Below are 13893 nucleotides of genomic sequence, written 5' to 3' on the forward strand. Positions count from 1 at the left end.
TTCCTTTTGGGGGCAACTTTTCTTTCGAAGAATCAGAGTACACAACACACACGAAACACTGATTTCACTAGTTTCCAGTAACGCCAGTCATGTGTATTATTGCTGGCCTTTATTGAGGTCAACATCTATTAATTTAAAATGTTAGCTAGCTATTTCTTACAAGGCCAATTTACTTGGCTATTCCTCTGTTGCCTCTCACAGTCCTAACCAACATTGCTTCTCACTTGGCACACAGTGCCTTTCCCTGGGCACACCAACCCTTCTGTAATCCTGACCCACACAGGACAAAACAACTCCACTTTGTGTTCAATGTTAGAATTGCTAATGCTGCCTGGATTATTTAGCCTATGACAAACATATTTATGAAGTAGAACTTAATACCAGTTCAAGATGGAAACAAACTAATCAAGTCAACAACTGTTTTTCTCAGTTATGTGGCATAATTACTTTTTCATTCCTTAAACCAAAAGGACAGGTTTTCTCTTTGCTTATATATAATGTGACCAGGGGATAAGTCACTAGATAATACTTTGACTCCACACTTAAGGAACATCTGCAGTACATCTTGTGGACCACAAGTTTAGCATGAGTCAACAGCAGCAAAAAAAGCCAATGCTATTCTAGGCTGCATCAACAGAAGTATAGTGTCCAGATCAAGGGAATCTATTCTGCCTTGGTCAGACCACACCTGAAATACTGTGTCTAATTCTGGGCACCACAATTTAAGAAGGATGTTGACAAGCTGGAACATGTCCAGGGGAGGGCAACCGAGATGATCAAGGGTCTGGAAACCAAGGCTTACAAGGAACGCTAGAAGGAGCTGGGTATGTTTAGCCTGGAAAAGAGGAGACTGAGAGGAGATATGATAGCCATCTTCAAATATCTTAAGGGCTGTCACATGGAAGAGGGAGCATTCTTGTTTTCTCCAGCCCTTGAGGGTAGGACTCAAGACAATGGCTTCAAGTTGCAAGAAAGGAGATTCCAACTAAACATTCAGAAAAAACTTTCTGACAGTAAGAGCTGTTTGGTAGTGGAACAGACTCCCACGAGAGGTGGTGGACTCTCTTTCCTTGGAGGTTTTTAAGCAGAGGTTGGATGGTCGTCTGTCATGGATGCTTTAGCTGAGATTCCTGCATTGCCAAGGGTTAGACTAGATGACCCTTGGGTCCTTTTCAACTCAAAGATTCTATGATCTATGAAATACAGAAGTCATTCCCTCTTCTGAAGTAACTCTTGAAACTCATGAAAGCCATGAAATCTACTTAAAAACCAATGTAGTGGCAATCTTTCTTGCGTTTCCTACCCCCTACAGCTTGAAAATAAAGGTAAAGGTAAAGGGACCCCTGACCATTAGGTCCAGTCGCAGACGACTCTGGGGTTGCGGCGCTCATCTCGCTTTATTGGCCGAGGGAGCCGGAATACAGCTTCCAGGTCATGTGGCACACAGAAACCCTGTTTACCTTCCCACTGCAGTGATACCTATTTATCTACTTGCACTGGCATGCTTTCAAACTGCTAGGTTGGCAGGAGCAGGGATCAAGCAACGGGAGCTCACCCCGTCACAGGGATTCGAACCGCCGACCTTCTGATCGGCAAGCCCTAGGCTCTGTGGTTTAACCCACAGTGCCACCTGCGTCCCAAGCTTGAAAATAGTTGCAAGCAAATGACCTGTATTGAGTGGAGGCTTAGATTTTTCTTATGTGATGAAAAGAGAGTAGGAAACATGTTTGGCAGCTAAAGGTACAAGCTGAGCCCTCTGAAAAACACTTTTATCTGAGACAAACTGAAAGTTCTGGCTGTAGGGTTGGTTCATTCACACATGCATGTCATCAGAGGAAGAAGATGAATGTGAGAACCATGTTGTTGTTGTTTAGTCATTTAGTCGTGTCCGACTCTTCGTGACCCCATGGACCAGAGCACGCCAGGCACCTCTGTCCTCCACTACCTCCCGCAGTTTGGTCAAACTCATGCTGGTAACCTCGAAAACACTATCCAACCACCTCGTCCTCTGTCGCCCCCTTCTCCTTGTGCCCTCCATCTTTCCCAGCATCAGTGTCTTCTCCAGCGAGTCTTCTCTTCTCATGAGGTGGCCAAAGTACTGGAGCCTCAGCTTCACGATCTGTCCTTCCAGTGAGCACTCAGGGCTGATTTCCTTAAGAATGGGTGCGTTTGATCTTCTTGCAGTCCATGAGACTCTCAAGAGTCTCCTCCAGCACCATAATTCAAAAGCATCAATTCTTCGGCGATCAGCCTTCTTTATGGTCCAGCTCTCACCTCCATACATCACTACTGGGAAAACCATGAGAACCATGCATCACGCCAAAAATGCAATGTATATTCTTCTCCCTATTGCCATTTCTGTTTACTACCTATCATTACTCCTTTAGCCAATTAGAGTAATTCAAAAGCAATAAAATAGGCATATTTGTTAGATGCTAAACACTAAGTAGGCATCATTTGGGGGATGTGCTGCTACAGAGTAAATAAATTATCCCCTGTACATGTTAGCACCACAAGGCTTTTCTCTGACAGATCAGGATAAAGGCAAGCTGCTGTGTCCAAACAACAACTTTCCAGCATAGCTTGTTATTCAACTTGGCATCAAACCAGAATAGCAGGCGTGTTTGTGTCTGGGAGGGGGAATATGAACTTAGGGAGGGCTGCAAACAACAGTCCTGCATGTTGTTTGGACTTTATCACCCAAACATGCTCTTTATCTTTCTCTCTGTGTTACTTTGCAATTGAGTCTAGGGTTATTATCACAGTTGTATTTAATCTGTGCAACCAAACAAGACAAAGTCTCCTGAACAAAGCACAAGGAAAATATTAGACAAAGTGCAGGAAGCAAGCTTTCAGTTAAGGCAGGAATTAGCTATCCACAGCAAAAAATAAAATACAAAAATACAAAAAAATACTGAAAGATTGTTTTGGTTCTTTTAGCTGTTTCTCTTGTTTTGCAAAATAGGGGGAGGGGATATCCTGAATCACTTTTTATATGAATGCAACTTGCCATCAATTCCATGAGTTCATCTGGGTAGAAAGCATGGAACATTTCATGTTTCTTCTACCTCAACATTAAGTGAGGCTTTCTGAAATAGGAGTAATCATTTCAGGTAACTTCAGCTGCCATTAACTGACCATTTGGTGTGTGGGGTTTTTTTTAATGTGAACACTGGAAACTGACTTATATAAACCAAGTTGATCCATCTAGTGGCCCATTATTGTGTACTTTGACTGGCAACAGCTCTGCAAGGCTTCAGGCATGAGTCCTTTCTAATCATACTTGGACACATTAGGAATTGAAATTGGGAGCTTTTTTGGATGCAAAGCATGCACTGAGTTGTGGCATTTGCCCAGGGATCAATGCCCTGGGGCAGTGGTTTTCAGCCAGTGTGGCGTGGCACCTTGGGGTGTCTTGAATAATGGTCAGGAGTGCCAGGGGCAACACTGGCCTCTGTCCCTCTTTCCCTCCTCTGGTGCCTTCTCGTGTCTCTGCCTCGCAAAGGCTTTTACATCTGGTTTGTTGCAGCAGCCCTGGCTACAAGCTCCGCAGGTGAATGGTGCCTCTGGGACTGGCCAAGGGGTGAACAGAAGTGGCCTTAGAGTAAACAAGCAAGCAGGCGAGGGAGCCCTGCCAAACAGTCTGCCAGCCCTGGCTGCTGGGGACAGATGGACAAGTCCCAGGACCCTGTGGGGCAGCGTGAGGAAGCACCTCCCTTGGGGGCGGGGGGGGGGCAGCTCAGAGCCAGGAGTGGCAGCAGCGGCTGCCCAAAGGAATCCAGAGGAGAGGAGAGGCAGCTGAGGGAACACTCCACAAGGGAGGGTATTCAAAGAAGGGTGCGGGACTGCCACCTCTGCAGGCAAGGGGTGACATAACTGGGCACCTGGGCCCCACAGGGGTGCCACAGAAAGAATGTAGTTGGTCAAGGGAACTGTGGACTCAGCAAGGTTGAAAACCTGTGCCATGGGGGGGAAGAGAGCTTGCAACAAGGGATCAAATTGTAATCCCTATGTAGAGAAAGTGAAGTATCAAATGACACCTGAAAGAAGGATGTGGAAGAAGAACATTCCTCCCTTGGCATCAATCAATCAAAGGCTTTAAAAATCAAACCAAATCAGTCTTCCTTGGCATCAATCAAACCAAAAATGTAAATCAAAAGCTTTAGTAAAGTTCAAGACCACTAAAGAAGTTTTTTGGAAAGAAAGAAAGAAAGAAAGAAAGAAAGAAAGAAAGAAAGAAAGAAAGAAAGAAGTGGGAACTTGCAACCAAGTTTTTAAAACTGCAGAAGAGCAGTGATTCAAGAGAATGGACTTCAAAGATAGCATTTTCTGACCCCATGCCCAGCTCCAGCCATCCCACCCCAAGACTGATCATTTCCCTTTGGAAAACCCAGAGTGTGTACACAAACAATAGAAGAATGGGGTGCTGCACTTCCCCTGCAGAAATTCCAAAGCCATTCCAAAACACACCTTTTACGAGACGTCCTTGTGTTCACCTTTTATTTTTTTGCTGATTATGAAACTGTGACTAGGGCCTTGTGTCCATTTTTGTCATCGGCAGCTTGAACAAAATTGGCAGGTTCACCTGTGTAATGACCTCAAAAAGGTAGTCAGTCCTGCAAGCAGTTTCCCCCCGGAACGTTTGGATTGGCAGTTATATTTCTCTGGCAACAACTCTTCACCAGTTGAATTGGTTCCATGGATGGGAGAAGGATTGGTCGAAGAAAACGCAATGCAGCTGCAGGGGATGTTTTGGCGTGGGAAAAGCTGGCATTGTATCATTATGATTACCATATTTTCAGCTACAAATATGTGATGGCTTTTTAAATTCCTAGCAAGAACTGAACGCTATAATACAGTAATACCTCCACGAACGTCCGCCTAGTCTAGCATCCATTCCAGCGAACGTCTGCAGCAAACCCAGAAGTACCGGAACGGGTTGCTGCTCACGCATGCGCAGAAGCATAAACCACTCCACTCTGTGCGCAGATGTGGCACTTTGCCCTGCATCCTTTTCGGCTAGTGGCTGGGATTCTGGAACAGATCCCGGTCACAAAACAAGGTACAACTGTATCTAAATGCAAGGAGAACATTTTTACATACATACACACACATACATTTCGGCTTCCACTTTTCAATGACTAGCAAACACATACCCAATGCAAGAGAAGTGCTTTCCACTCCTTCTCACAATAGGATTTGAAACCACATTTCAAAGTTTAAAACAATCCTGGTCTCTAACCTGGCTGCAGTTGATAAATCAAATGAACTATAAGCTGAAATAATCAATCAATACCTACAAGGGATGTGAAAGTGGGTGTTTGTATTGCATTGTTTCATCGATTGTTTGTCAATACATTATTCCACAAGAAATATTTATTGAAGGAGGGTTATATGTAGCAATTATATGCAACAATTGCTCATTACTGGAGAAAACTTGTGCTTTTGTGTCAAGTGATTTATTGTTTTATATCTACTGTTGATGTTTTAAAGGTTTTTTTAAAGCCTGCGTGTTTCACCTGCTGCTAATTCTGCTTGGCAGACTTCATAATTAATACCTAGGGCAGGTACTCCTAGCTATCTTGGCCTGTCAAGCCATTTTATGTAATGTTTACATTGCATTATAATTTAATACCACCTTTGACTTTCTGCTTTGCAAATATGGTACTCTCCTGGGTTTAGCAAGAAATCAGTGGTAGCTCTTTTCCATGAAAATAATTAGAGTTAAATCAGTCTTGGAAACGATGCAGCCGTTTGCCAATTATCCAGATTGTCAAATGCATAATTAATAAAACAAAAAGTAGCAAATTAACAGACTTTTTCACTTCAATGTCTTTCATAATTTCAAATGTTTCACCCTAGTCTTTCCATTGTCTATTTCATGTGGTTACTGCTGGCAGAAACACAAAACTCCCCCGTGGCCAACACGGTATCTGGTTCTATTCTCTAGTCATTTTGCTAATTTGTTTAGAGAGTTGCAACTCCCTGGTGGTTAATACCAATCATGCAATCATAGTTATTATTTTACTTATAAATGCATTAATTATTCTGGAAGTGCCCGTGGCTTCATTCAGAGTGCATCAATAATATGTGCTGAACCAAGTGCGCTGCATTGTGTGACTTAGCTGTATGCTATTAGAAAATCCAACTAAAGAAATTGTAAGCAGGTGATAGGCTTTATAAAAAAATTGTAATATGTGAATATTTCGTTTATGTTGCTTAGCTAGTGACTAGACTGTTTGTATGTAAGCGTGCTACTGCTTTTGAGGTTCCTTTATTGCGGATTCATAAAACCAATTAAATGTTTCAAAAAGAAAAAAAAATTAAAAATGGCAACGACAGTACAGGAAAAGTTCTTCCGTTATAAGTGCTCCATGGTTGATCCAGCACTGGATAGACAGAGGTGGATGGCTGCTTGAATAGCCTCAAGCCATTATCCATATTCATCGGTCAGCTATCGCCTTCCCATTTTTATGCCATGTAGGTAATGAATACATATGCAGTGAAACCAGTCCTCAGGGAATCTAATGTAGGATGGACTCAAGATCATCTTTTGCTCTCTGAAAACACCCTGAGGTTGCTGCATCTTTTCTCTGGTAAACAGAACTTGCTATGCTTGAAATATGAGGCTGAACGGCACGGCCACTGTTTTCTGGGCTATAATCCCCCCACAGATACACGTTCATTGTGCTGAAATTCCTAAGTGAAGAGAGAATTACTATCTAGGTTGCAATCATACAGTAGTTTTTATGAGAGTGGGAGGCAGCAAAGGCAAAGATTCCGATAGTGTTCGCTCATTTCTTTTGTTCTACAGTTGCTTCTGGTCAAACAGGCTCCACAGGTAACTTGAAGCACTACAAACTCCAAAATCTGAGGAGAGAGATGATGGTAGAATGCATGGACCCACCAGGGACAATGCTGCCTCATGTCAGACCACCAAAAACTGTCTTTCTCCAGCTTTAGGGAGTGTTTTTACACTTCTTTACACTAGAATGGCCTTTTCATTCACATCACATTTCTTTGTTAAATTAACAATTCACTGTTGGCAGTTCTTAAAACTGTAAAAATAGATAAACTGGTATTCAGGAAGACCTTAAGTAAATGTCATTGCCGTTTGATATTCTGTTTGAATTTTAGGTGAACCTAATGGAGGTTTTTAAGCAGAGCTTAGGTGGCCATCTGCCATGGATGCTTTAGCTGAGATTTCTGCACTGCTAGGGGTTGGGCTAGAGGAGCCACGGGTCCCTTCCAACTCTACAATTCTATGGTTCTGTGAAATCCTGTTGTACTTGGTGTGATTAACTGCACACAACCTTATGCACTGGCAGCAGAATTTTGGTCATTTAGCATGTATCCCACATGTGATCAAGAGGAGCTGGAAGGAGGCATTCCGGAGGCATGGAAAACGTAAAGTTCAAAAACAAACCCACAGAAAACAACAAAAATATCGGGTTTTCCATCTCATGATCTAGAAATTTCAGTACAGTAGTACCTCAGGTTACATACGCTTCAGGTTACAGACTCCGCTAACCCAGAAATAGTGCTTCAGGTTAAGAACTTTGCTTCAGGATGAGAACAGAAATAGTGCTCTGGTGGCGCAGCAGCAGCGGGAGGCCCCACTAGCTAAAGTGGTGCTTCAGGTTAAGAAAAGTTTCAGGTTAAGTACGGACCTCCGGAATGAATTAAGTACTTAACCCGAGGTACCACTGTAATATTTATGTCTGGAAAACCGAGGGGAAAAGAAACGCAGTTCAATAAAAGGAAATGAAAAATTAACCAAGCATGGCCATTGGTGAAATGCACTGATTGTTGTCCTGCATACATTTGCGCCCTGTTACAAGCAAAAGGCAAGTTGCTCTTCTCCGTCTGTCAAATGCAAAGATAATCATCTAGCTAGGCTTTCGGTTATCATCCTCTCTGTCAACGGTGTACTGTTACCTCAGCCTGCAGCACACAACCAGCTGCTTTTGACAGTTAAGGCTTCAGCAACATAAAGATTCTAAATAGGGATTTGTATGTTATTCAACAAGTGATTCATTTGTCAGCTTTCAGTACTGGCATTGTAAGGAATCCTCTGTAAAACAAACTATTGGTGATAGGACACAGAATCCTTCTCTCACCCTAGTAATTATGAAACAGAAAGTACATGGATTTGTGTTTGTTTTGCCACCACAACAACACCAGAGATGTGTGTGTGTGTGCAATGTAATCTCACCTAAATGGACTGCCATGACAGAAAAGCAAAGCAAAAAAAGATCAACAATGAAGTCAATTGAATTTAAACCCTCTCTGTGTTTTATTCTTTACTCGCCATCTGCTTTTGTGCCTTTTCCTACCTGATCTTTCAAAGAGTGGAACAACACCAGGGAAGAATGGAGAATACAACCAGATCTGAAAAATGTTATGTTTTCTCATGCAAATCTCCTATCTCAAAGAAAACAACCTAAGCAAAGCTAAATATTTATCTCATTGACTTAAATGGAAAATTAATTACATGCTTCAGTACTCCCACTGAAATCATTGGGACATTTTTTTTGGGGGGGGGATGGCAGGCATATCATACTGGAGTTTGTATGTTTATACTTAGCATTTGCTTAACATTTCAACAGGGAGAGTTGCAATTCTTTTTAATGTATCCCTAAGATTTCAATTTCAAAAGCAACGTCTGAAACTATGCATTTGAAAGGTGAGCTTGAATTCCAGAATATCATAATTGTACAGAAGCTTGCCTCAGCTCTAAAAAGGGATGGCACTATTTAAAGAAATGCTAGTAAATACCAGGTCTCATCATAAGATGGCAAAAAAGCAGTACCTGCAGATATGCCACTACAAATGGCTGTATGTCAGATAAGGGATATTTCTTATGTGTTTGATCTCATTTAAAGCAGATTAAAATAAAATATGGAGTGCATAAGGAGGCAATTTGCTGAACAGAATAATCAGTGTGATGATAAAGGACAGGGGGAATGCAAATTTAGCATCATATGGCTGACAGAAACCAAAGAGCTATCTACTACAAGAGCCACTCTGTACATTAGGTGGCAGCAGACACAAACGTACACTCAATGGGGAATTGCAGCTGGTTATTTGACGAGTGTAAAAATATGAAACACGTTTCCGCACACTTCTGTCTCATTCACACACTACGTTTTGAACATGTAATATTTTTTAAAACACACACACAATGCTTAGTTATACTTCTAAGCAAAGCAATTGTGGGAAACAACTTCTTATTGCATCTATGGTGGAGAATGATTCATGCACCAGCCATAAAAAAAATTCACACCGCTCAGTCCAAACCACAGCATGGAAGGAAAGAAAAATTAAACTAGTTAAGCAATTATTCTGTTTAGAAGAACAGTCTTGGCTAAGAGGTTTGGGTGTTCCTGGGTATTCCACCCCCCCTCCCAGTTGTTCATAGTGGGTTGCTTATAATTAGGAATTTTATTTACATGTGGATTTGTTACTGTTATGATTAGTTTCATTCCGGTTTTAATATTGGCCTGAAAGCTGCTTTAAGCTTATGAAAGGGCACAAGGAAACATTAAAAACAAAATAGAGCAAAATATACCCTTAGATTGCATCTATTGCTCTATGATTCAAGCAGAAAATGCTAAGTACATGCTACAAGGAATGGCAAAAACTTTCTCAAGGGCACTAGCCAATCTGACCTATGCCAAATATAAAGACCAGCCAGATTTTAGAAGAAGAAAATCTCCAGGTATACTGCTTTCAGTTTGCTTCTGTCTGTGCATATGCGAAGAATAGGAGGAGGAGGAGGAGTTTGGATTTATCACTGCCCTAAGGAGTCTCAAAGCAGCTAACAATCTCCTTTGCCTTCCTCCCCCACAACAAACACTCTGTGGAGTGAGTGAGACTGAGAGACTTCAGAGAAGTGTGACTAGCCCAAGGTCACCCAGCAGCTGCATGTGGAGGAGCAGGGAAGTGAACCCGGTTCACCAGATTACGAGTCCACTGCTCTTAACCACTATACCACACTGGCTCTCCCCTCCCTTAATATCCCCTCCCTTGATGGTGGGGTGAGTGAGTAAATAAATAAATAAGGGTTGCCATATTTCAAACAATGAAAATCCGGACAGAAAAGTTGTTGAGCTTTTTTGCCACAGTTGTTCAGCTTTTTTGGGTTTTGCCCAAATTTGTTGAGCTTTTTGGCAACCCTAAATAAATCCTCAGTCATATATTAGCCTTGAGAGCCCACAGCTGAAATCACAAGACATATCCAGCTCTAGCATTACAGAATGTCGTTGCTGGCATCCATCTGTCTTAGCAGACATTGGAGGAGCATGTCTTTCAGGGTGAGCTCAAACTGCTGAAATGTTGCAGCACCTGTTGTGGCTGTAGAGACCAATGTGGGAGAGACATGTTTTGTTGCTGCTGAGGCAGATGAAGGCGTCTAGTTGTGTTACTGCAGATGCACCATGACGTTTCTTCTCTCTGCGCTCCTCCCAGCAGTCATTTCTCCTCCGTTCACTGCTATGGATATATGACTTGACTGCCTGTCTCCAGGCCATAGCTGTCAACCTTCCCTTTTGTTGGCGGGAAATTCCCTTATTCCAGCGCCGTTTCCCGCTGCTATCCCGGATTGTTAGATATCCTGTAGACTGTCCCCAGGACAGGTGAGGCTGCTGATCCCTTATTTTCGAGGCTGCTGATCATTATTTTCAAATCTGAGAGTTGACAGCTATGCTCCAGGCACTGCGGTCGTCTGCAAGGGATACCTACATGGCAGGATTGATGTTGCCAGCCTTCATGTCATGTTTGCAGACATCTTTGTAACACAGAGTTGGTCTGCCAGTTGGCCTGGTGCTGGAGGCCAGCTCCCCATAGAGCACACCCTTGGGGATTCTGCCATCTTCCATTAACAGAACTATGGGTTTTAGGTACAATATTGTTAAGTTGTGGGCGAACATATCAGACGACACAGCGATTCTTCCAAAGCAGCTCTTTATTTTTAAGCTGGAACAGAACTGAACTGAGGAGCTCAGTCAGCCTGCTTATATAGAGCTCCAGAACAATGTAACTGTTGCAACTTTCTAAAACTATCCAATCCCTGAACGTCACTTTCGATCCTTCATTTGCATAACTATCTACAGTATCCCTCTGCTGGCCCAGGGTGAGAACTTCAGTACATAACAAATATCATTATATTAGAAATAATTACATGTGAGAAAGATTTGGTGGTAGAATAACGTCTCTGATTTCTGATTTCCCCATGAGTTAAACTTTGGAACTAGTCATATAATAGGATTCCTTGCATATTCCCCAAAAAAGGCAGGGGCCTGCTCAGTTAAGCACAAGACCAAGAATCATGTGATGTTAGTGTTGCTCCTAAACTGAGCCTTCCATGAGTCAGGCAGATGGTTAGAAAGACCTTAAGGTGAGAGGAAATGATTCAGAACCTGAGAGAGCAGAGAGGAATGAGTCATGAGGGAATCCTCATCATGAGAAGAGTGAGATTCCGCGGCTGCCATCAAATTCTAAGGAAGAGCAGTGAGTAGATATGAATGAGGTAATATGAAATGAGTAATTGAAGTTTTGCGAAACTGGGCAGCCATTTAGAAATTCCAGAGGGATAGTCAGGGGTACTCTGTTCACAGCAAACGCAAGAGAGTCCCTGTGGCACCTTATTGTAACGCAGATGGCAAGAAAAGCCCTAAATGGCAACCATATTAGTGAAAAACAATGCCTGAAATGACTTCACATACTGCTGTTCCCAGCTGGGTTTCCTGGTCTTTAATGGGTTGCAGCCAGGATTCAAGCCTAATACTTGGCCTCTCTTAGGACTACAGTCCAAAGTATACTGGTTACAGCAATGTTCTCCCACTGCTTGCACCTTCTGAGATGGTTGTACTAAGGGCTCATACACTGTTAACTTTCCTCCAGCTTTCTAGGCACAGGCCTGAGCTTTCCAGGTCTGTGTCCAAGAAGGGTTTTCATGTTTGTTTGTTTGTTTGTTTGTTTGTTTGTTTGTGTCACTGCATTTCCCTATGAATACCCACATTTTATCTCTGAATTGGAGCAAACAGTAATCCATGGGAAAACCCAGCTGCTGTTTGTTCTGATTCAGCAGTAGAATGTAGATTTTCCTGGGGAAAGTCCAGGTATGAAACAAACAAACCACTCAGACCTGGACCTGGAAAGATCTATGTCTAGTAATGCAGCATGAAAGGAAGTGTGGATGAGCTCCGAATCCTATTATTCTAACTCAGTGAACAATTAGCCCATTTTATTTCTGCAGCTTTAATTTTTTGTTTCTAGCATTGTGCTACACTTTTTGTATTATGCTTTATATTCTATTTTTGTACACAGCTCAGGGTTTTGGTTTTGTTGTTTGATGTAAAGCTGTTTATAAATTCTGAAATAAACAAAATAAAATAAGACGGTAGGAGTTGGCCAACCACAGGAAGAAGATTCAGGGTGTCACGAAAAGTCTGCAACTATCAAATATTTACTTTAATGTTATAATTTTTGCCACCTAAGGGATTTTATGCCTCAAAAAACCCAAAATGTATACTGAAAATGAAACTGGTCCATTGATTATCTACATAACTCAGAAGTAGCAATAACACAAGTGCAAGCTGCTCAAAAAGAGAAATCAGCTACATAAATTACAAATTAGGGAGGAATCAGGACCATTTCTTTTTTAAAATAGCATCAAAAGAGTATACAGTACTTAATTTTACAGAAATACTCGGAGCACATTTGTCAAATATTTCAAATGATGCCATCAGTAATAAATGCATATTTCCCAAAGCGGGGGTTGATAGTGCATTTTATTACAAAAATTGTTCCTGGTGAAACACACACCTATCAAGACTCACTTAAAATTAGAATCATATCATCGTACTGGGTTCAGGAAGCATGAGATCCCTTATAAATGAATATATGCACAAAATCTGCCTTTAACTGAAAAGTTAATTAAATCATTCAAGTGCACAAATAAAGTCATTTGCAAGTCTAATGAACCCCTTCAGCCAAAGCTAATTGCAGCTGCAGTGAAGCAAAATACCTGCTACTGGCTTTATGTTATCAAACAGAGCAGCTCCTCCTTTGGCATGTTGTAAAGAGCAGCGGCATTGTCCTCTATTAAGGAAGGCTATTGGTTTTTATTATATCATTGAGTCATTTAGAGAGGATCTAAGGATCTGACTGCAATCTAGTATAAAGTTTTTCTCAAATGTCACCTTTATCCTCATGGCATAGGTTTCGTTCTTCACTTAGTCCAGCCACATATCAGCAGCTTAAAATGCAGTGAGGTCGTTTCCTTCCACTTTATTTAAAGCTGGTTTAGCACATGCTTAGGAACACGGGAAGCTTCTTATACACCGAGTTAGACCACTGGGTCCATCTAGCTCAGTATTGTCTCTACACAGGTTGGCAGAGGCTCTCCAGGGTTTCAGTCAGGAATCTCTCCAAGTCATACCTGGAGATGCCCAGGACTGAACCAGGGACCTTGCAAATCTGACACTCACGGTGGGGTGGGGATGTCTTCATCTGATGCACATGACATGTATGGTTAACCCACACTTAGAACACCACTACACCTGACCTCCTATTCATGAAGCTGTCATCTGTGTATGTCATCTGCACATGCACGACGGCTCTCAAATGTGCACACCTCAGCATAACTGTGAAGTGAATGTGGCTTATGTCTTCATAGAATAGTAGAATTGTAGAGTTGGAAGGGACCCTGAGGGTCATCTAAATCCAACCCCCTTCAGTGCAGGAATATGCAGCTGTCCTGTACGGGGATCGAACCTGCAAGCTTGGCATTATCGGCACCACGCTCTAACCAACTGAGCTATCCAGGCTGGTCCAATCAGATCATATGGAAGCACTATTTCTAAACAAGCTGAAGGATAGATATGGATT

This window comes from Podarcis muralis, chromosome 8, assembly GCF_964188315.1.
Source record: "Podarcis muralis chromosome 8, rPodMur119.hap1.1, whole genome shotgun sequence".
Taxonomy (NCBI): domain Eukaryota; kingdom Metazoa; phylum Chordata; class Lepidosauria; order Squamata; family Lacertidae; genus Podarcis; species Podarcis muralis.